This window comes from Zonotrichia albicollis, chromosome 8 (genome assembly GCF_047830755.1).
Source record: "Zonotrichia albicollis isolate bZonAlb1 chromosome 8, bZonAlb1.hap1, whole genome shotgun sequence".
Taxonomy (NCBI): Eukaryota; Metazoa; Chordata; class Aves; order Passeriformes; family Passerellidae; genus Zonotrichia; species Zonotrichia albicollis.
Genome location: NC_133826.1, coordinates 37434555 through 37456470, shown reverse-complemented (window position 1 = coordinate 37456470; position 21916 = coordinate 37434555).

Here is a 21916-nt window from a genome sequence, read left to right as displayed (position 1 = left end):
GCCGAGCCGAGCCGAGCCGAGCCCAGCCCAGCCCAGCCCAGCCCAGCCCAGCCCAGCCCAGCCCGGCCCGCGCTGTGCCCGCAGCCCCGGCTCTGCCGCGCGCGTCCCCGCGGGCCCGAGCGCAGCGCCCCCCTCAGGCCACGCGCCGCCGGTGCAGCCGCGGCCGTTGCGCTGCGGGCGTTGTGGCCACAGTCGGCGATGGACGCAATGGTGGAGCTGCCGCTGCCCGCCGGGCTCAGCGCCCGCACCTTCCCCGCCAAGCTCTGGCGCCTGGTGAACAGCCCCCGCGTCCGCTCCGTGCGCTGGGACAGCCGCGCCCAGGGGCTGCTCATCGACCGCTCTCTCTTGGAGCGAGAGCTGCTCAGCTCGGGCCGCGCCCACAGGGGCTGTGGCCATGGGCCGACCCCGGTGCCGCACACCTTCAGGGCCACGCAGTTCCGCAGCTTCGTGCGGCAGCTCTACCGCTACGGCTTCCGCAAGGTGCCGGGCTGGCTCGGCTCGGCTGCGCCGGGCGATGCCGGGGCCTGGCTCCACTACAGCAACCCCTGCTTTCGCCGCGACCGCCCCGACCTCCTGCTCCGCATCAGGCGCCGGAGCGCGGCCAACAGGCAGCGGCCGGCGGCGGGCCGGGAGGGCCGTAGGCACCCACCCCGCGGCTCCCAGCAGCTCCCCGGGGCGCGGCCGCTGCCGGACGGGCGGCACGGGCGGGCTCGCTTCACGGCGCTGCCCAGAGAGCGGCCGCCGCTGCCGGCCGGGCGCCCGCCCAGCGGCTTCCTCCTGCTGCACAGGGAGCGGGCGCTGCCGGACGGGCGGGAGCTGCGCCGCCCCCGGCCCGGCCGCCTCCAGCAGCTCCCCGGGGAGCGACCGCTGCTCGCCCGGCGCCCGCCCTGCGGCTTCCACCTGCTGCACAGGGAGCGGCCGCTGCCGGCCCGGCGGGAGGGGCCGAGCCGCTTCCAGGAGCTCTACGGGGAGCGGCCGCCGCCCGCCGAGCGGGAGGTGCTCGCCATCCCGCCCTGCCACTTGCTCGGGCTCCACGGGGAGCGGCCGCTGCCGCTCGGGCGGGAGGGGCCCCGCGGCCGCTTCCAGGAGCTCTACGGGGAGCAGCTGCCTCCGGCCGAGCGAGACGTGCTCGCCATCCAGCCCTGCAGCTTCCAGCAGCTCCACAGGGAGCAACAGCCCCCAGCCTACGACGCACGAGGTAGGAAAAGAGTTGTAGCCTTGTTTTTCCAAAAGGTCCTGAAAAGCGACCGTTTGAAGTATTTTCCCACAAGGCTCTGTCATTCTCGGCCAGAAGTTGTCAAGCCTGCTAGGAAGGGGCGCCTAGGAGGCCAAAAGATTCTCTGCCTGGTTTTGCTGTGTGCTTCCCGTGATGTTTGATCCACAGCAGCACTGGAGCTCTGTGTCCCACAGCCACATTGTGGAGCCTGACCAATGTGTTTGGATTCTTGCAGCCACCCCGGGCACTTCAGGGCCCAGCGCTCCACCCAGCAGTGCAGCCTGTGCAGCATGGATGGCCTCCAGCTCCGCACAGAACGCACCTGGGGAGGAGGAATGGCCGCCAGCAGATCTGGGCCTTGCCGTAGAGAAAATGATTCGGGAGATCAGGAGGTCCCTGTCTGAAAGATCTCCCTCTGCTCAGGTAATTCCATTGGATTGGGATAAAAGGGGCTGGACTGAGAGCTTTTGAACCTTGTTACACGGTTGACAAGCAAAGGCTTCTTGAATTGAACTTATTTCATTATTTTTTGGTTATTGAATTATTCTTGGTAAAGAAAGATTTCTAAAAGAGAAGATGAAGAAGAAATGAAGAACAGGTTTTACTTGCTGGGAAAGAGAAGAGTGTTTGGAGAAGTGGCACTGAAGGCCAAGTGTCCCGTGCAGGGAGGGGCATGCCAGAGGTGCCTCTGCTCCAGTTGCAGCAGATGTGGGCTGTGCCTCTTTTGGGTGGGAAGGCCAAGGCAAAGCAAGGGCTGGGCTGCAGCTGCTGCTGCTGTGTGAGCCCTGCCGTGCGTGTGGGTGCTCCCAGAGCCGTGGCTGGGGCTGGGCTGCAGCTGCAGCTCTCTGTCCTTTTGCAGATTATTACACGTGTTGGCCAAAGAATGTCTCTCTTTCTGTTGATGTGCCGACCCATTGCCTGCAGTACATTTGTGATGATGACTCAAGGGGGGAAGTAGGATTTTTTGGATTTACCAATACCTTATTCTCAAGTGGCATGACTTTTGTCTTCTGTAAAGTCACACATAGCAGTTTAGAGAAGCATTTTATTCCATAATAAAAGGAAACATTGCAGGTTCAGAACCATCTTCAGAATCTTTAGGGTTCTGATGGACGGGCTATGGCAGAAGAGATGAATATTCTGGAACTGGTCATAGGGAGAATATCTTTGTGTCCAAAGCTAATTTGCTTCATTGTGGACATTTACATCCTCAGTGGAATAGAAACACTACTTGGTTGTCTAGCTTTTCCTGTCGTTTGGGTTCGTTTTTTCCCCTACCCTAATGATTTACAGCTTTTTGCCACTGATCACAAATGTGGCAAATAGCCTGGAAATAGCCTGGGTGCATCAATGTTTGCCTGGATGACACACGCGGGGCAGCAGCAGAGGGCTCGGAGAAGCAGCACCTTGTGATGGGTTGTGTGAGCACTTGGCTGGGGGTGCTGAGACTGCCAGGCAGAAATGTGTGCTTTGCCTGTGGGTTTGCAGCACACAGCCCTGGGCAGGGCTGGCAGCTGTGCTGGCAGCAAGGAGAGCCCCTGGCTTTGTGCTGGCTGATTTCTCACAGCTCTGGGGTAAGGCAGGGTCAGAGCGTGGGGGCACGTCCCCTCGCTTAGTGTCTTCTGATTTTCTGTGTTCGTACTTTGTCCCAAAGGTCATTTTGTAAGAGCTTCAGTTTCACCTTGGCCCGCTGAATCCTGAGTTTAAAAGGCTTGTCGTGTGAACTGTGTGGGCAGTGTTCCCTCCTCTGGTCTCTATGTCCCTTGGGAGTGGAGAAGGACAGTTATTGTATCCCTGATATGATTCCAGCAAAATAGTGAGTGAGCTTTGGGTTCCTTTCTTTCTGTTTTTCTGCTCAGGACAATGTTGGTGTTGCCTCTGATTCTTCAGGAGGGGAGCCTGTGAACAGAGCTGCAGCAGAGAAAGCTTCATTTGGCACTGAGAGCTGCAGGAACAGTTCCCAGGAGCCCGAGGAGCCTGGTGAGGACAGAGCCCACACTGGTTTAGAGAGCTGTGAGATGGCTGCTCTGAGCAGGGTTGGTGCTTCCTGGTGCCTTGAGTTCAAATCCTGCACGGGCACAACCTCCCTGAGCCCTGCCCTCCACGCTTCTCCAGAGGCTCTGACATGGAGTCCTCTGCTGGGGCAGAGAGCAGGGAATAAACCTGACCTTGTGGCAGTTGTGTCACCAAGCTGGGTGTCCCAGTTTTGTGCTGAAGTTGGTGGATAAATTTGCTGCAGGGTGCCGGGGGAGGCCAGGCTGAGCGACACTTGAAGGAGCAGGGGAGAAAAGAGATAAAAGTCAGGGTAGAAGTCCAAATCACTGACTGAATGTAATACCAGTGGTCCTGACCCACAAGAAAAACAAGGAGCACAACATCAGAGGCCAGCCAATTGAAAAATCACAGTAACTCCAGTATCAGAAGGAAAAGCTTGAATGACCCCTGATTAGGGAGGCCTAAGAGGAGAGAAGGAGCACTGTAGATCCATCCCTTAGGCCAGCTGGTGCAGCTTGCAGGCCTCGTAGGGAGCTCTGTCCCTCCCAGCCCTTCCTGCCAGAGCTGATGGTCGAGTTGGAGCAGCTGCTGCTCGCTGCAGAGGGCAGTTTGTAGATGCCAGGTAATGGAGCTGGTTCAGGACTCAGCTCCCAGCACCTTCAGCTTCAGCCTTTTCAGTGAGGACTGAGGTCTCTCTGTCAGCTCAGAGAAGGAACAAGGCTGGGCTTCCTTGTGGCAGCTGGGACTGTCTGTGTTTCAAGCTCTCCTGAGTGCCCTTTGTACTGCTGGGGCTGAGACTTTATTGAGATACTTCCATGTTTTGAAGCAAACTTTTAAGCGCTTGGAATGGTCCCTGTTCTTTTAAAGGAGAGATTGCTTTGAATTGCCAAGTGAGAATCTGCCTTTGAGGCCATCTTTGACAGCCCCTGGTAGAAGGACAATTGCTCCCAAGGGAAAGGTGCAGAAGGCCCAATATTGACTGAGCGTTGCCTTTGCTTCCCAGATGCCATCTGACCAAAATCTCCAGGAGGGCTGCCCTGCATGGCAGGAAGAGACAGGGGAGAGCCTGTGACCATCAGGCAGGTAGAACTCCTCTGCTTGTAGATATGTTTATAGATATCTACGGTTCTATTTATTAGTGGTTGTAGTTCCATGTATAGATTATAGTGTTCTATTTATATGGGTATATATTGATAGATCTACATGGTTAAGTGTGGATATGTATATAGTTATAGATGGGATATAATTATATTTTATTATATATTTACATTTATAGATTCTCAGAGTTAGATTTTTATATGTGTAGAGTAAAATATTTATATAAATAGATATATGTATGTGAAGTTACATTTATGAATGTGTATAGTTATATAGTAGGAGGAACAGGAATGTTTAGATGAAGACATTGATGGATAGATTGCTGTTGGTGTAGGCCTAGGCTGCATTTATACCTGTTTTTTTCCCTTCGGCTGCCTTTTTCACCTTTTGCTTTTCCCCTGGTGCCCCCTGTGTCCCCTGTCCCTGTGCTGAGTCCGAGCTGGCGGCTGGGCCGGGTGGAGCAGCACTTCCAGCCCCAGCTGTCCTTGGAGTGGTGGGAGCTGCCGCTGGCCCCAGGCACTGTCCCTGAGGAGCTGCTGAAGGACGGTGAGACTGAGGGGGCTGAGGGGATGGTGGCGCCGAAGGGACGGTGACCCTGAGCTGCTGCTGGGGCTGAGGGCTGTGGGGCAGCCGAGGGCCATGGTGGCACCGAGGTGACAGGAAAGTGGCACAGGCTGAGGGCTGGCGGTTCTCAGGGGACGGGATGGCTCAGAAGGGACTGAGGGGGGTGAGAGGACTGTGAGGGGCTGAAGAAACTGAAGGGGGCTGGGGCTTCACCGAGAGCATGGCGGGGCTGAGGGGATGGAGTGGGCCAGCAGGGAGCACAGAGGGCTCCGGGGCTGCAGCTCTGCCAGGCCTTGGAAGCAATTCCAGAGCCTCCACTTTTGCCACAGCTGCCATGAAGACCTTGAGGACATCTGGAGACTGACGGGAGCCAGCAGGGAGGAGCTGAAGGCCAGCAGCAAGAGCAGCGAACGGGGACCTGCTGCTGCCAGCCTGGAGAGAGCCCGGCTGAGGCCACAGGCCCGGGGAGGCAGGTGGGGCTGAGGCTGCCGTGGGCTGTGGCCGTGGGCACTGCCCGTGCTGGGGCTGCTAAGCGCAGCTGCCCCAGCTGGCACAGGGGCTGTCTTTGGGCAAGGCAGCTGTGCCAGCAGGGCCCGGGAGCTGTGCCGGCTCTGCCGGGCTGCCGGGGCTGCGGGACAGTCCCGCCGCGGCTGCGCTCACCACAGCCTGGCCCGCCCAGCTGCTTTCTCCTTCCGACCCCCTGGGAGGCTCTGACATTTCCTCTTCAATGATGGAAGCGCAGCTGCTGCCAAGAGAAACGTCCCCACACTCACTCAGTGTTCCCTTTGCTTGCCAGATGTCCCACCTGCTGTCCCTGTCCAGGAGCGCTGCTCTGCTCGGGAGGAGGAGACTGAGAGAGAGGCTTTGAAGATGGGGCAACTGGGATCCGTCTGCTTCGAGTGCTGTTTACAGATACATGGACTTGAACATAGGCAGGGATTATTACATGTGTATTTCTATATCTGGGTTGCTATTTGTATGGATTTATTTCCATGTGTGTATTCTTGTATTTATGTATGTTTATTTTGTTATGAATGTATGCTATGTATATATATACATATATGTTTGAAATTACATATATGTGTATAAATTTATCTACGTATACATGGATATTGTTATGTCTGTGCTTATTTCTATTTCTTATGGGTACAGTGGTGTAGGTGTTTCTTTCGATATAATTTATGTTATATGGCTTTTAAAATAGGAATATTGGTATTTGTATAGGTATATAAGTCTATTTTTATATGCATTTTTATCTGTTTCTGGATGTAATTCTGTTTACATATGTATGGAGATATTTTTGTATTCCTAGATGGGCTTAATCCTTGTAGTAATATGTAATAAATTAAGTTGTTAAACACCTAATTGATCTTTGTGTATAGTGGGTTGTTGTGGAGGTTGGCAATAAATTAACTGAAGTTGGTATTTGTATATTATTACATAGACAAGTTGTAATAATATAATAAATTCCTGTTTGTAACCTTAATTGAGATCTGTATAGTTCTGTATTGTCGGTGTGGGTGTAGCACTTTGTAATAAATGACATTTTTCAACTGAAATTGATTCTTGATTATTTGTGGATCAGCAGTGTGGCTGTAGCAATCTGCAAGAAATGCCATTTGTCAGCTGCAATGGGTGTTCTGTGATCTGTGCTACCCAAAGCCATGGGCAGATGTAAATGCTGGAGGATTTTGGCCATGCCAATCTCCGGCCATGCCCAGCACATGCCCCACCTGCACTCAGGCTGGGCAGGGGAAGCGCAGATTTGGGCTGGCAGCAGAGCCCCGCGTTGGCTCAGAACTCGCTGCAGAGGCTGCTGAGAAAACTCCGGGGTTTCACTGAGAGTAGAACTCCAAGCAGGAGCAACCCTGGCAGGAGAAATCATTCACAATGAAAAACAGAGAGAAAATTTGGCAAAGCAGATGTGGGGATACTCTGTGAGGCTGATCAAATGCTCTGAATCACCCCTGCCTAGGCACGTCTTCTGCAAAACGTTTTGTTAAAAACTGAACGCCTCCCATGAAATACAGATTACACTTTCCCCTTAACTTACCTTGCTGTGTGAGTGGAGACACTCTCTCCTTATCACTGAGAATCTTTGCCCTTCAGCACCTCACATTTAATCAAAGATGATATACTACCACTTGGCACCATCAATGAAAACAGCCCTGTCCTCGTGGCAGTGTTTGCAAAGTCTTCCCTCCTCTTGTCCCCACGTGTGACAGATGGAACTGTCCCTTTCTGTCCAAACTGTGCCTGAGCTGAGTGAGGGCTCCAGGAGCTCGGGTGCAAGAGCACCGCACGTGGGAAGGTTTAGCAAAGCTTCCTAAGCACCAGTAAGCTCTGGGTTTGCCAGTCTTCCCCTGCAATATTGTTCTACTCAAGAATGATCTTGGAGGACACTGTGCCTCCAGCTCACTCAAATAAAGTTTGTTTTGCTTCAAGGCTTGAATAGAAGAAAACGAAAATTTTGGTTTTTAGAGTGAAATGTGGGGGTTGGTGCAGCTGGGTTCGCTCCACTATTTGCTGTGGAAAGTCGGGTAAAAGCTTTAAATTCCCAGCAGAAGCTGACTACCACCCAGACAGACCTGAATGAGGCCCAGGTGGGCTTGCTACACGCTGGTCCAAGGGAAAAGCTGGAACAAAGTCCCCTTTTATTGCAGATGGAGTCTGTACTGGTGTCTCCAGGGCGGTCTGTAGTAAGACATGGCAATCCAGCCAGAAACTGTGGATATGAGAGTTCCAACAGCAACCTGCTTCTCCAGGGTGAGGGACGAGGCCAGCCCGAAAGCCTGGAAGGTGCTCTGGGCACTGGAGAAGGCCAGGCTGTCCTTGTGCAGGGATGGCCTTCAAAGGGGACCTCACACCTTGTGCTGCTGACCAAGGGCAGCTGGTGGCCTTTCACAAAATGCTTCTTTAGTCCAGCTCTTGGAAAAGTTCCAGCCAGCAACAATTCCTGCTGCTCACACCAGCCCTTTCCAAGCAGGAGGAATTTGTGTCAGCAGCCTGACAGCTTAGTGGCAGGAGAATACAATACTCAGCTGAGCATTGTCAACTCCCTGTCAGAAGCCACATCCTCAGCCCCTCATCTCCTCCAGTTGTCTCAGACGTGGAGGAAGCAGCAGGAAATCTCTGATCTTGGAAGGGAAAGCAGAAGGTGGAGACCAATAAGATCCTAAAGGATTTGTGTTGTCAAGGGGCCATGACACCTGAAGGCCTCATGGAAGCAAGAGAACCATTGTGGCACTGCAAGACCTCATGGAAGCAAGGAGCCATTGTGACACTGCAGGGCCCTGTGGAACCAAGGGAACATGAAATAGGTGTAGCTGCCATGGCCTCCCACCAGTCACCTGACAGGTCTGGCTGACCATGGAATGTGGAAGGCCACTTCCATCTGCCCCTGAAACACTGGGGCTCTGGGGTCTTCTTTTCATGGAAAAGAAATATCCATTTTTTCCAGGAATCCATGGCCAAAATTAGGATTCCGCCTCCAAATTTTTATGTAATAAAAGATTGCTCGCAGACAAAAGTTGCCAGGACAGACAAGTCTGGCTGATCTTTAACTCCTAAATGGCAGCACTCACCTATTTTCCAAACACTGGAAGAGGGCTCTGTGCATTTGTGTTCATGAAAAAACTCCATCTCTCTTCTCCAGGCACAAATGTTTTAAATTAGGACTCCACATTCATAATTTCAAATGTCCAAGAGTTGCTCCATCCAAACCTTCCAGGACAGACAGGTCAGGCTTGCCTTGCCTCTGGTGGTTGCTGTTCATCAACTCCTGAAGCATGGAGGCTCCGTGGTTTCCTTCCTATGGAGATCAATGTGACACTTGGGAGCCTTGTGAAAAGGGGCCATTGTGACACTGCAGAGCACCATGGATCCAAGGGACCATTTTGACACTGTAGAGCCTCGTGGAACCAAGGACATCATTGTAGCTCTGTTGGGCCACATAATCCCAAAGGGCCAGAGCAAAGCAGCTGTTGTGGTGTGTTGCAATATCCTGTTTTACCTTCTCCCTTCCCCCTCGCCCCTCGCTGAGTGTGCCCTGTCAATCAGGCTAACATACCAGCAAGGCGTCGTGTGATAGGTGTCCCTAGTCCCTTGAGACCCTGCCCCTTCACCTGCTTGGTGGCTCACCTGTCCCCTCCCCTTCCCCTGCCCTGAGTTTAAAATGTTAATGAGACCATGCGGCCTCGATTCTGTTAGCAGCAGTGGCCCAGTGCAGACATCTCTGTACCAATGGAATAAACATCTGGCAACCTTCTAGCAGAATCCACTCCCTTTCTCTCCACTATCGCCAGAAGCTCTCTCTCCTGAGGAGAACGGAGTCCTGTCTTGTGCCCCGCTGCACTCTGCCGCCAGCCAAGGTATCTCTGGGGTAAAACACCACAGTGCTGCCTTTGGCCCAGCAGCGAGGGTCAGAACCGGCCTAGGCACCATCTAACTGTTTATATTGGGATACATATTCCAAAATATATTGGCGTTCCTGTGGGTGGGCGAAGTGACCTCGCAGCCCGAAGACGGACTCGCAGTTCCTCAGAGAAGCTCTGGCAGCCGTGCATCCAGCTGAAAGGAGCCTGGCTTCAAGACTCCCAGCTAGAGACTTTGGGAATATTCCCACAAAAAGTTTCGTGGACTGTTCAGTGCCTTCTGGAAAGCCCAGCTTCATTGTGGTGAGCAGATTTCCAGAGGAAGAAAAGGGGAGCCTCTCTTGCACCCAGAGAGAGGTCCTTTTCCGGTGGAGACCTGCCTGCCTGTACCCAGCCTACAGCTTCCATTTCACGTGAGTATCTCTGCTTTCGGTAGAGCAGAAGCTCAAAGACAGACTCTGCCGCGAGTTCTGTTCCTTTTTGCCTTTGCATTTTTGGCTGCGCAGCCCCACAGACGAGAATTCATAGCGTTCTAGTGTTAGCTTTCCTGCTGCGTGTTTCACTGTTTTTTAGAATTCGCGCCGGAGTGGGATCGCTCTCTGCCCTTCCCCCCCCACGCTCAGCAGCGTGCTCAGACACGTGTTAGGAGACTCTCTTTCTCTTTCTCTTTGCGGGGGAGGGGGGAGGGCTCTCTTTCCACGTGGCCGGGGGACCTGCGGGGTCGGGAGTGCTCTCTGCACACGCGGCGGCGGGGGGGGCGTCCCGGTTTCGGCTTGCCACGTGGAGTGGCTGCTGTCTCTGCTCCGCGGCGGGGCTGCATTCCACCGCGGGGGGGGGGCTTTGTTTCTGCCTCGGCTCGGCAGGGCGTGCCCTGCTGCTGCTGCCCGGGAATTTTAAAAGCAGTATATACAGCTGCATTGTGAAGCTTTTGTCTGCTCGTTATCACTTTCTATCTGTGGTTTTTTTTTAGAAATTGGTAGCTGATTTTAGCTTTGTTTTTGGTCAGGCGGGATTAAGTACTTTGCTTTTTACATCTAACATGGGTTCCAAACTTAGCATTGTAAAAAGGGGAGTGTATTATAATATTGTTAGCATTTTAGTCAAGAGTAATGTGAAATTCTCTAAAGGAAAATTGAAACAGTTTATAAGATGGCTTTTTCTGCAGTTCCCAAACATTTCCCCTGAAGAAATCCACAATATTCAATTCTGGGATAAAGTTGGGAATGAATTGATAACCTTAGGACAATCTGGCAAACTGCCCTCAGCTAAATTTGTGTTCTGGAGTTTACAAATTCGAACAGCATTGCTCAAACAAAAGGAAATGGAGAAAAAGCCAAATGTAAAGCCATGTACCTCTGCTCTCCCTGTTTCTCCTAGCTCTAAAACCCCTAAACCTCTTTCCCCAAAACTTGGTATTTTAAAGAGTGCAAACTCATTGGGAAGTCGGCTCCCAGAGTGTGCAAGAATACCTGAGTTGTTTTGTTCACAAACCCTGGCCAGGCTGCGTGTCTTTCCCAACCCCCTGTATCCCCTCCTCTAAATCCCAGAGTACGTGTTAGCTTTTCGGAGAGCAGTGATGTCCAAAATGGCCCCCAGTCCCCAGGGGGTGCACAAGATGGTGGGCGCCACATGGCATCTTCCCAAACCTGGTCTTCTTCTTCCCAAAATCCTCTTAAGCATCCCAAAATTCCATCCCCATCCCCCTCTCCTCCTGTTCCTCGTGACACCTTCCCCTCCCCCCGCCTTTCCTGCAGTACCCTCAGCTCCGCCCCTCTACTCCTCCCAGGGGGCGTCTGCTGACGTGATGTCACCAGGTGACCCCGCCCCCTGTTCCCACGGTATCCCCGCCCCCTGCCAGCCCCTTGACCCCGCCCCTTGTTCCCACGGTTTCCCCGCCCCTTGCCGGCTCCCTTTCCCCGCCCCCTCCCCGGGTTCCCACGGTGGGGACACACCCACTGCCTGTCCCCAAACCTGTAGCTGTGATCCCAATGCTTCTGATTCAAGGGATACAGAGCAAGGGACAGCAGACCCAATGCATGGTGCCATGTTGTCACTGGCTCCTGTTTCGTTTCAGCCTGCAGCTCAAGCTGGAGCAGCCCCAACTGCTAATTGGAGTTCTTTTGGACGACAATTGATTAAAGAGATATGTAAATCTCATAAAGAATATGGTCCACACAGTCCATATTTCCGTGGCCTTTTAAATTCTGAATTAAGTAGGACTGTTGTGGTTCCACATGATTTAAAACAAATTTTTTCATGTCTCATGACATCCACGGAATTCAAATTATGGGAATCAGCATTGAAACAACTGCTAACAGATGCTCTCCCAGGCTTACAGGCTGATCCAAACACAGCAAAAGACAACAATGGTAACCCTATCACTATTGATCACCTCTGTGGTGAGGGTCAATGGTCTTCTCCCTCAGTCCAAGCTGCTGCAATTCCTGCAGAAACACTTGAGAAAGTAAAAGAAGCAGCTGAAAAAGCATTCTTTTCCCTCCAACCTGAGGGGCCTTTGGAGCCCTATAGTAAAATTAAACAGCTACCATCAGAGCCTTTTGTGAAATTTGTAGAAAGGCTAACTAGAGCCATTGAAATACAGGTTAAAAAGGAAAATGCTAGGGAAGCAATTTTAGAAGAAATAGCGTTTACAAATGCAAATGAACAGTGTCGAGCGGCAATCCTCAGCCTTCCTTTAGAACCTCCCCCTACATTAAAAGATATGCTTTTAGTCTGTAACAGGAAAGTGCCTGTGATGACTGTGGCTGAAGACACCAGACCAAGGCTGCTGCCAAGACCATCTCAGCGTGTCGCTGTTGCCAGCCCTGCGCCTTTTCCCTCAGCACAGCAGTACCCTGGGCAGCAGCGGAGACCAGCAATGGTTGAGCCCACTAAACCATGCCTGCTTTTTAACAACCTAGGGCACTGGAGTAACCAGTGCCCCCTGAAAATGGGAATTTGATGAATTTAGAAACGGCAGGGGTGGAGAACTACAAGCCCTCCCTGGGGGTCAACAACAAAAAAACTGAAAAGGGAGGCCCGCCTGCCAGGCGTGCAGACATAAAAAGAGCAGGCCAAGAGAATAAGGGTAGCAAAACAAATCAAGCGCGCGATAATATTAACATTTGTGTAAGTGAAGCAGGTGCTTCAAAGACCAAGTCTGCTAGTCCACTGTTGAAAGTGAAACAAAATAACCTTTGTTGTGACTTAAGTGATTCTGTATTAACCGCATCTTCTGTCAATGAGCCTTACAGGTTGCAGCTGACAGAGTCACTCCACCTGAAAGACACTGACTGGCATTTTGTCTCTATAAATCCTGAACAGAAGGGTACTTGGAACCGAATTCGTTGTAAGTACATCGTCACTGGGGACACCAAGCACACACCACAAGAGATCGAAATTGCTCCGGGAATGACAACATCAGATCCCAAGCAATTTGTTCTCAGCCTGCACTGTTTCCACCCACCCCTGTTTCTTCCCAAGGGACAAATTGTTGCTCAAGCTATCCCTGTGCCATCTTTACCTGAAAATATCGAAAAACAAGGGCCCACAGTCACCCGGGTCCAAGTTATTGGGACAGATAAACCCAAATTGTGGTGCAATGTCAGTGGGGGTGGGGAGTCTAAACGCATTGAGATGCTTGTAGACACAGGTGCAGACTGCACAGTGATTCCAGTACAAGACTGGCCAGCACATTGGCCGTTACAAAATGTTGCTGGTCACCTTCGAGGTGTAGGAGGTCTGCAATTGGCAAAACAATCCAAAAGCATTATTCAATTCGAGGGTCCAAACGGACAATTGGCAAATATCCGTCCATTTGTGTTAGATTATTCAGAACCTTTGTTAGGGAGAGATTTAATGGCCCAGTGGGGTGTCACAATTGATATTCCAGACTCTCCACAGCATTTTTGTGCAGCAGTCATTGAACAACAGTGCCCCACCCAAAAACTGAAGTGGAAAACAGACTAACCAGTTGATGTGAAACAGTGGCCACTCAGTAAACAAAAAATAAAGGTGCTTGAAGAACTAGTAGAAGAGCAACTAGAAAAGGGCCACATTGTGGAGACCATGTCCCCATGGAACTCTCCAGTGTTTGTCATCCAAAAAGCTGAAAAAAGAGGTCGCGACTCCTCTGTGACCTCCGACAAATTAATAATGTAATTGAAGATATGGGTTCTCCCCAGCCTGGTATGCCTTCCCCAACAATGCTTCCCCAAGATTGGAAATTAGCTGTTATTGATATTAAAGATTGTTTTTTCCAAATCCCATTGCACCCTGATGATGCACCGTGTTTTGCATTCTCAGTCCCTTCTATCAATTTAGAAGCTCCTATGAAAAGGTACCATTGGACCGTTCTTCCTCAGGGATTAAAGGTATCTCCAGCTATCTGCCAGTGGTATGTCTCTTCCCTGCTTTCCCCAGTGCGTGCAGCCGCAGAGAAGGCCATCATCTATCATTATATGGATGATATCCTTGTGTGTGCCCCCAATGATGATCTACTCACACATGCGCTTGACCTAACGATCGATGCATTGATTGTTGCAGGGTTCGAGCTCCAGGAAAAGAAAATTCAAAAGATGCCACCTTGGAAGTATTTGGGCTTAGAAATTGGAAATAGGACCATTGTTCCTCAAAAACTAGAAATCAATCCAAGGATCAATGTCGGGTTTTCGGCTGTTTGAAGGGCCTGGAAAGGCCCGGAGTGGCCTTGGGACAGCCCGCGTATCGAAGGACGAGAAGAGGCTTCAGTTCTTCTTTCGGTTTTTATGTTTATTAATTGTTTATCTAAAAGATGTTCTTTCAGCCCGACAGAGATCTGCTCAGCAGTCAGCCATGAGCACACTGTGCCGCACTCCGGGCAGGCACCTATCTTTATACCCATTGTTACGTGTACAATATTTATCATTTTTCCCCAATACCATTTATTCTTATTACCCGGTGCACTTTCAGTAATAACCAATCCAAAAGTGCCACCATCACCAAAGAAGATGGAGGAGAAGAAGAAGAAGAAGGACAGGACACACCCCAATTCCTCCATCTTACTTCTCTAAACCCCCCTGTACATAAATCCTAAACCCTGTGTCTCACCCTCTAATTAACTAATCTTTTCGCCATTCACCCCGGTGAAGTCCTCTTATCTTCATACAGGTGTCGTCTCCCATGTAGGGTCAAAGTCCTGCCACCAGACACTTCTGGCAACATTCCAGGACTCCTGAGCCCCCCAAGGGTGGTCTCGGTGGCCCGGCACCTCAGGACTGAGATCCTGAGATCCGACAGATCAAGACCCTTGCGGATGTCCACAAGTTGTGTGGGTCTTTGAATTGGGTAAGACCATGGCTTGGTCTGACTAATGAAGACCTTGCCCCTCTTTTCAATTTATTAAAAGGGGGAGAGGACCCAGGCGCTCCTAGGTCTATTACCCCAGAGGCACGGAAAGCTCTAGAAAAGGTTCAGATTGCAATGTCCACAAGACAGGCCCACCGATGCCGGCCTGACCTGCCATTCAAAATTTATCATCCTAGATAAGTTGCCACACCTCCATGGAATTATTTTCCAGTGGGAGGAAAAACAAACACCTAAGGCAAAGAACACACCAAAAAAGGACCGGGACCAGAGGGACTCTCTCTTGATCATAGAATGGGTTTTCCTCAGTCACAAAAGGTCCAAGAGACTGACAAAGCCTCAGGAGCTGGTAGCAGAACTGATCCGGAAAGCAAGGACCCAGATCAGGGAGTTAGCAGGATGTGATTTTAAGTGCATTCACATTCCAGTTGAGTTAAAATCAGGTCAAAATACTATGAAAATACTGGAACAATTGTTTCAAGAAAATGAAGTGTTGCAGTTTGCTCTGGATTCCTACTCAGGACAAATTTCGGTAGCGCGGCCCACTCACAAATTGTTTGAACAAGATGTTCAATTTACTTTAAAATTAAGAACTGCTCTAAGTAGGAGACCTTTAAAAAGGGCTCTAACTGTCTTTACAGATGCGTCTGGGAGGTCCCACAAGTCCGTTATGACTTGGAAGGATCCTCAAACCCAGCAGTGGGAGACGGACATTGCTGAGGTGGAAGGTTCACCTCAGGTTGCTGAATTGGCTGCGGTTGTTAGGGCTTTTGAAAGGTTCTCAGAACCATTTAATCTGATTACAGACTCTGCATACGTGGCAGGAGTAGTATCCAGAGCAGATCAAGCAATACTGCAAGATGTATCTAACATTGCACTTTTTGAATTGCTCTCAAAACTGGTAAAGTTAGTCACTCACCGAGAGCAACCATTTTATGTGATGCATGTCAGGTCACACACTTACTTGCCAGGGTTTATCGCTGAAGGCAACAGAAGGGCAGATGCTCTTGCTGCACCTGCAGTGATGGCCACTCTCCCAAATGTTTTTGAACAGGCAAAAATCAGCCACCAGCTTTTCCACCAAAATGCACCTGGCCTGGTTCGTCAGTTTAACATCACTCGAGAACAGGCCAAAGCGATTGTGGCCACGTGCCCAAATTGCCAACAACATGCACTCCCTACAGTGAGTACGGGAGCAAACCCAAGGGGACTGAACAGTTGTGAACTGTGGCAAACAGATGTGACACACATACAGGCTTTTGGATGGCAGAAATATGTTCACGTTAGTGTAGATACCTTTTCTGGAGCGGTCTATGCTTCTGCCCACACAGGAGAGTCATCTATTGATGCTATTAAGCACCTCTTACAGGCTTTTTCTTTCATGGGCATCCCCAAGGAGCTGAAAACTGATAATGGGCCTGCTTATAAATCCAAGGAATTCGGGAGCTTTCTGCAGCAATGGGGAGTAGAGCACAAAACTGGCATCCCCTACTCCCCTACAGGTCAAGCCATTGTAGAAAGAACTCACCGTGATATTAAAAGGGTCCTGGATCAGCAACAACAGGTTCTGAAGGTAGAACCTCCCCACATCCGGTTATCCAGGGCACTATTCACAATCAATTTTCTGAATTGTTCTTTTGACAGCCTGAACCCACCCATCCTACGCCACTTTGGGGGGAGCAGTCACAGGTTGATGAAAGAAAAACCTCCGGTTTTAGTAAAGGACCCTGAGACTTGGAAAATGGTGGGACCTTACAAATTGGTTACTTGGGGACGTGGATACGCCTGTGTGTCCACCCCCTCTGGTTTAAGGTGGGTTCCTTCATAATGGGTAAAGCCCTATGTTCCCAAAGTCTCAGAGAAATCTACAGAAGCACCCCAGGTTGCTCACGATGCCTGGAGAAGAAAACGCCGCGCGCGTTCTCTGGAGGAAATTCCATTTAAGCCTCCTATCTGGAATAGCTTGTAATATATGTTTGTCTTAAGTTTCCTTTTACCGATTTAGATCCTGCTGTTCGTGTGCAGTCTCGAGACGCCATGAGACCGAGCCTGTTTCTCGTCCTGCTTGCGATCATTTCTCCAGCGATCTCCTGGTTAGTCCCTCAGCCCAAAGCAAATGTATGGACCACTCTGGCCAGAGCCCTTGGACAAAATCACATTTGCCTCTCGACCGCGACAGCCTCTGACCCCCTGTCAACTTGCCTGGTGGGAGTTTCCTTTAAATCCTCAGAATTCCCGAATGAAATGTGGAGTGCTTTAAATGAACTTAACTTACTCGCACCTTCCCCTGGCCGTTACCCTGCTGACAATCCTTTGCTGCTTTGGCAGGAGTGGGCGAGAAAGTTACCAGTGTCAAAAAGGGAGCCACAAGAGTTCCATCTCTTAGGCTCCATGACTGCAACCTTTTGCATTGCATTCACTTTAAATTCAATTCCCGCTTACCATATCATGAAGCTAAACCAAACACCTATCCTGACCCTAGCAACCCACACTACACAGACAAGAACTGGTGTGAAAATTCAGTCTTAGTTATACACTCATCAGGTGGTGATTACAAGCCTTGTGAACTCCCAAAAGGTGTGTTTTTAATATGTGGAGACAGAGCATGGGCAGGTCTCCCTCCTCGTCTGCTCGGAGGTCCGTGTACATTTGGCAAGCTGAGCCTGTTAACACCAAATCGAACAAACCTAATACATTGGCAAACTAAAAACAACACACATGCATTGGCTATCAGAAAAGACACCTAAGGCAATTAGACCCTGACTGTAATTCAGAAATTGTTCACTGGTCCAGCCTAAAGGCCACTGCAATTACAGTCCTTCTGCCGTGGATCTCGGCAGCAAAAACTATGGGAGAATTAGGCCGATTGGAATGTTGGGTTGCAAAACAGGCAAACCTCACTTCTACTGCCCTGAGTGACCTCTTATCAGATGAGGAAATTACCAGGCAAGCCGCCATTCAAAATAGGGCAGCCATAGACTATCTGCTCCTTCTGCACAGCCATCACTGTGAAGAATATGAAGGACTCTGCTGTCTCGACTTGTCATCAAAGGCAGAGAACGTCCATGCCACAATTGACAAGATGAAAACTATGGTGAGCGACATCAAGAGAGAAACTGACGACTGGCTGAGTGGACTTTTCAATGGCTGGGGACTCTCGGGCTGGTTGGGATCTATTCTGAAAACTGTATTTTTAGTGCTGTTTATTTTAGTTATAGTTATTGTAGTTTTTAGCATTGTTTTTGGACTAATCAAACGCATGGTTCTCAAGTTAATCTCAAGCTCATCTCCCCCTCCTGAGGTCTACCATTTGGAAGCCCTCAGTGCTCCAGTGGATGACCTGGAGGCCTCAGTGGAAAACACTGACCCTCCTGTAGAAGAAGAACTGATTTACCAACCATGGTTTGGCAATCATTCTGCACCATAAACACAGTCCTCTTCTTTTTAAACAAAACTAGGGGGAGATGTTGTGGTGTGTTTTTAGCTTCCGGGTCCCTTTCTCAGGTGTGCCAATATTCCCTTCTCCCTTTCCCCTCGCCCCTTGCTGAGTGTGCCCTGTCAATCAGGCTAACATACCAGCAAGGCGTCGTGTGGTTGGTCGATTTCAAAGGATGCTCCTCAGGCCTGGGGAACATTGGCCCGTATACGTGTCCCTAGTCCCTTGAGACCCTGCCCCTTTCACCTGGTTGGTAGCTCACCTGTCCCCTCCCCTTCCCCTGTCCCCGAGCTTAAAAGGTTAATCAGACCATGCAGCCTTGATTCTGGTGGAGCAGTTGCCCCAGTTCAGACCTCTGTAACCATGGAATAAACATCTGGACAACCCTCCAGCAGAATCCTCTCCTTTTTCTCTTCACCATCGCCAGAAGCTCTCTCTCCTGAGGTAAACGGAGTCCCTGACAAGCCTGGACTTGCTCAGTGCCCTGCTGCAATCTCCGGCAGCCGAGGTATCTCTGGGGTAAAGCACCACAGAAGCCGCCTTTGGCTCAGCAGCGAGGGTCACACTGACCCAGGCACAATCTAACTGGTTATATTGGGATTCTTATTCCAATACTCAACTTCCTTGTTCAGCATCTGACTCCGATTTATTAATCAATCAGGCACTTTCTATAACAGTATTAATCAAGTTCATGCATATTGCAAAATCCGAGCTCACAATAGGTCAAGAGATAACATACCAACTCCTCCTTATGTTTCCAATACCAAGATTTGGGTTCTCAAAATTATTTTTGCTTTCCCAAAACAGCCAAAGATAGAATATCTACTTGTTATGAGAAAGCTGCCTGAGAACTCTGATATGCAAGGTTCTCAAGGCCTTCATGTTTGTCACTTTTACTTGTAATTAAAAACAACCTGAGAACCTCTGATGTTTACAGAAACAGGCTGTGAAAACCTGTCCCCCACAGCTGCCTTCCAAGCCATTTCTGAAAAAATCTCCAACAATTCCCGGTTTTTTCTTTTTTGCACAAGGAGGTTGGTATGCTGGTTTTTTCTATCATTCCTCTGACCATATCTTGAATACCACCAAGAATACAAAGCAAAACAAACAAAACATTCAAAAATACACTCAGTATCTCTATAAGGTCCCCCAGCCATGGTCCGAGCAATGGCTTTTACCCCAAAGGGTTAAAAGCCTGTCAGCTGTCCTCCCTCATGTGCACCTGGGGAGGAGGCGAAGGCGAGTCTGAAAAATGATCCTTTGTGTCCTTGAAGTTTTCACATCCACCCTTTTCTTGGGTTTCTCAGAAAAGTTCAAAATCAGTTTTACAGACTGTAATCCTTTAGTCATTTGGCTAAAATGGCATCAGCTGGGTTATTTCTCAGTCCTTGGTTGATTTGGAGTAGTGAAAAATTAGCATGCATTTAAAACACTTAAAATATCTAAACTTAACAGAAATTAAAACCTTGAGAGCATTCAACATTTAACAGAATTTAACATTACTTAAACTTAAAAAATCAGCTGATTTTAAATTCTACATAACCTAAACTCAATATAACCTAAATACTTAATAGGCAATTCAATTCAAGTCACTTAGTAATAAACAAAACTTACTATAAAAATAAAATATGGCATTTATTATAACTTACTTATAGGCCTGATTCTAAAATACTAAACTAAAACAACTTTCCCTACGTTTTTGCTGCAGCATTTTTATCTTTGAATACTTTTAAACCTAAGAACTTTATTCAAGGTAAGTGGAAAAAATTATTTTAAATTCAATAATTGCTTGCTTTTATATTTATCACATCTAAACAAAGCTTAAAAAATACAAAAAACTACACTCACTTCATCTTACTTATACAATCTTTTTAACATATTTCCAACACCCTTAAATTTTTCAAACACAATTTCAGTCTGAAAAAGAAAGTTAATTGTATAGTCTGTATGTTGAAACATGTGCAGCACTCCCCCAACATGCCTGAAATTCTTCTGTTATGCTTCATATTCGTTCCAAACACTGCTGGCTCTAGTCTTTGCTGAACACACCAGCAATCCCAATCATGTTAAAATTTCTTTTCCAAAGCAATTCCAACAAAGCAGCAGCCAAGGAACTTGAAGCAATCAGTTCATAATCTTCTGGTTACGTTATTATGAAGCAAATAATTTTTCAAGTCAAAGCGTAGTGTTGTACCATCAACTTTTTGCACAAACTAAGTGTCCTGATGCTATAAATCATGCTATTAATTGCTTAGTGTGCTGGAAAGGCTGGGCTCGCCCTGACTCCCGAGCTGTCCCCACCGCCGAGCACCAGCCGGCAGACTGTTAAGGTACAGTCTATTAAAGGTTGCCGGGTCTAAACTAAAGCCTCGCCGGCTGCAGGGGGAGGGAAGAAGCATTCGTGCTGGAAAAAAACGCTCCAGTCCCGCACCACCGTCCGCATTGCATCGGGGCGGCCCCCCCCCAAGCTGAGCTTCTTGTTTTTGCGAGACGCTAGGCTGCCTCACTGCGCACGCTCCGTCCGCACTGCAGCCACGGCAACGCAGTTACTCCTCCCGCGGCGGCTCCGCTGTCCCCGCAGCGGCTCCCACGGTGTCGGGTTGGAGACAGGAGAGGGTACTGATGCTGCAGCGATGACTTCTGTTACTGCTTGGTCACTGTAGTCCATACTCCCGTGGAAGCCTCCCGACTTCCGTCTGCAAGTGTTCGTATTATGAGTGTCCGACCGTTATTTCCGGCACCACAGTCCTGCAGCCTGGCATTCCCGGCGCTTATGGTCTATGCTTCCGCATCAGTAACATTTCATGCGGCCTCTTCTATTTGCTGGTGCCGATGCAACTGGGACTTGAAGAGATGCAAAAGCGGCTAACCCTCATTGTACTACGTATTCCTGTACAAGCCTTCGCCAATGAGCATTAGATAACAATTGCTGGGGCTGGGACAGGATCAATTTAGTTATCTCAGGACAATCTTTTTCCAGAAGGAGAAGATTGACCTCAAAGATATAGTCTAACATTGGTTCGGCTGACTCACCCCTCACTTCAAACTGACTAAGAGTAGCTTTCGAATCAAAATCTGTAGCCTGCATGCTGCCTCCCCCCTGCGCCGCGGATGTAACAGGACAAGCCAGCTGGGCATCAGTGCCGATAAGCTCACCCTCCCAACCATTCACAGCCTGGCAAGCGCAGCACCTCGGGCCAGCCTCTGCCACAACAGCCCGCGCCAGGTTGCCCTCCGGCCCAGGGACCGGCTGGTTGATTTCGGGAGCTGATCGTGCGTTTCTGGCCATGGCTGCTGCGATACAGCAGGTACGGGAGGCTCAAAAGTGCTCTGTATAGGCTGCGGAAGAGCGGATAACAAAGAATTCTGCGCAGCTGGGCTTGTTAAGGGGGGCGGCGAGGGCTGCGACAAAGCGGGCAATAAAGCATTCTGCGCAGCTAGCAGTTCGCAGTTAACTACACGCCATAATTTACCCCACTTCTTGGCAGTTTTATCACCATCCAAAGTAGCCTCCCGTAATACATCACCAAATTTACGCCACTCTGACAACTCGTGAACTGTGTGGGGGTTAAGGAAAATTCCCTTTTCGTAACCATAAGCTAAAAGTCCCGGTAATTCTTTCTGTAACTCTATCCCCTTCACCTGTCTCTTTTGTAAAAAAGCAATAAAAAGATCATATGTGGCTTGCCTTTCCATTACCTCTAAATCGAAAGCACGCTTTTGCAGCTCCCCACAAGGTCGCGGCCACACGTTTCGGCCAGGCTCGTCTGTTAAGGTCACCTGGAACATGGCATGTCTCGGTGTCTTTTCTTCCGCTTTTTTTTTCTTCACGCTTCTGCTGTCCCGGCTGCTGCTTGTCCCGGCTGCTGCTTTGGACACGGAGCCCGACCC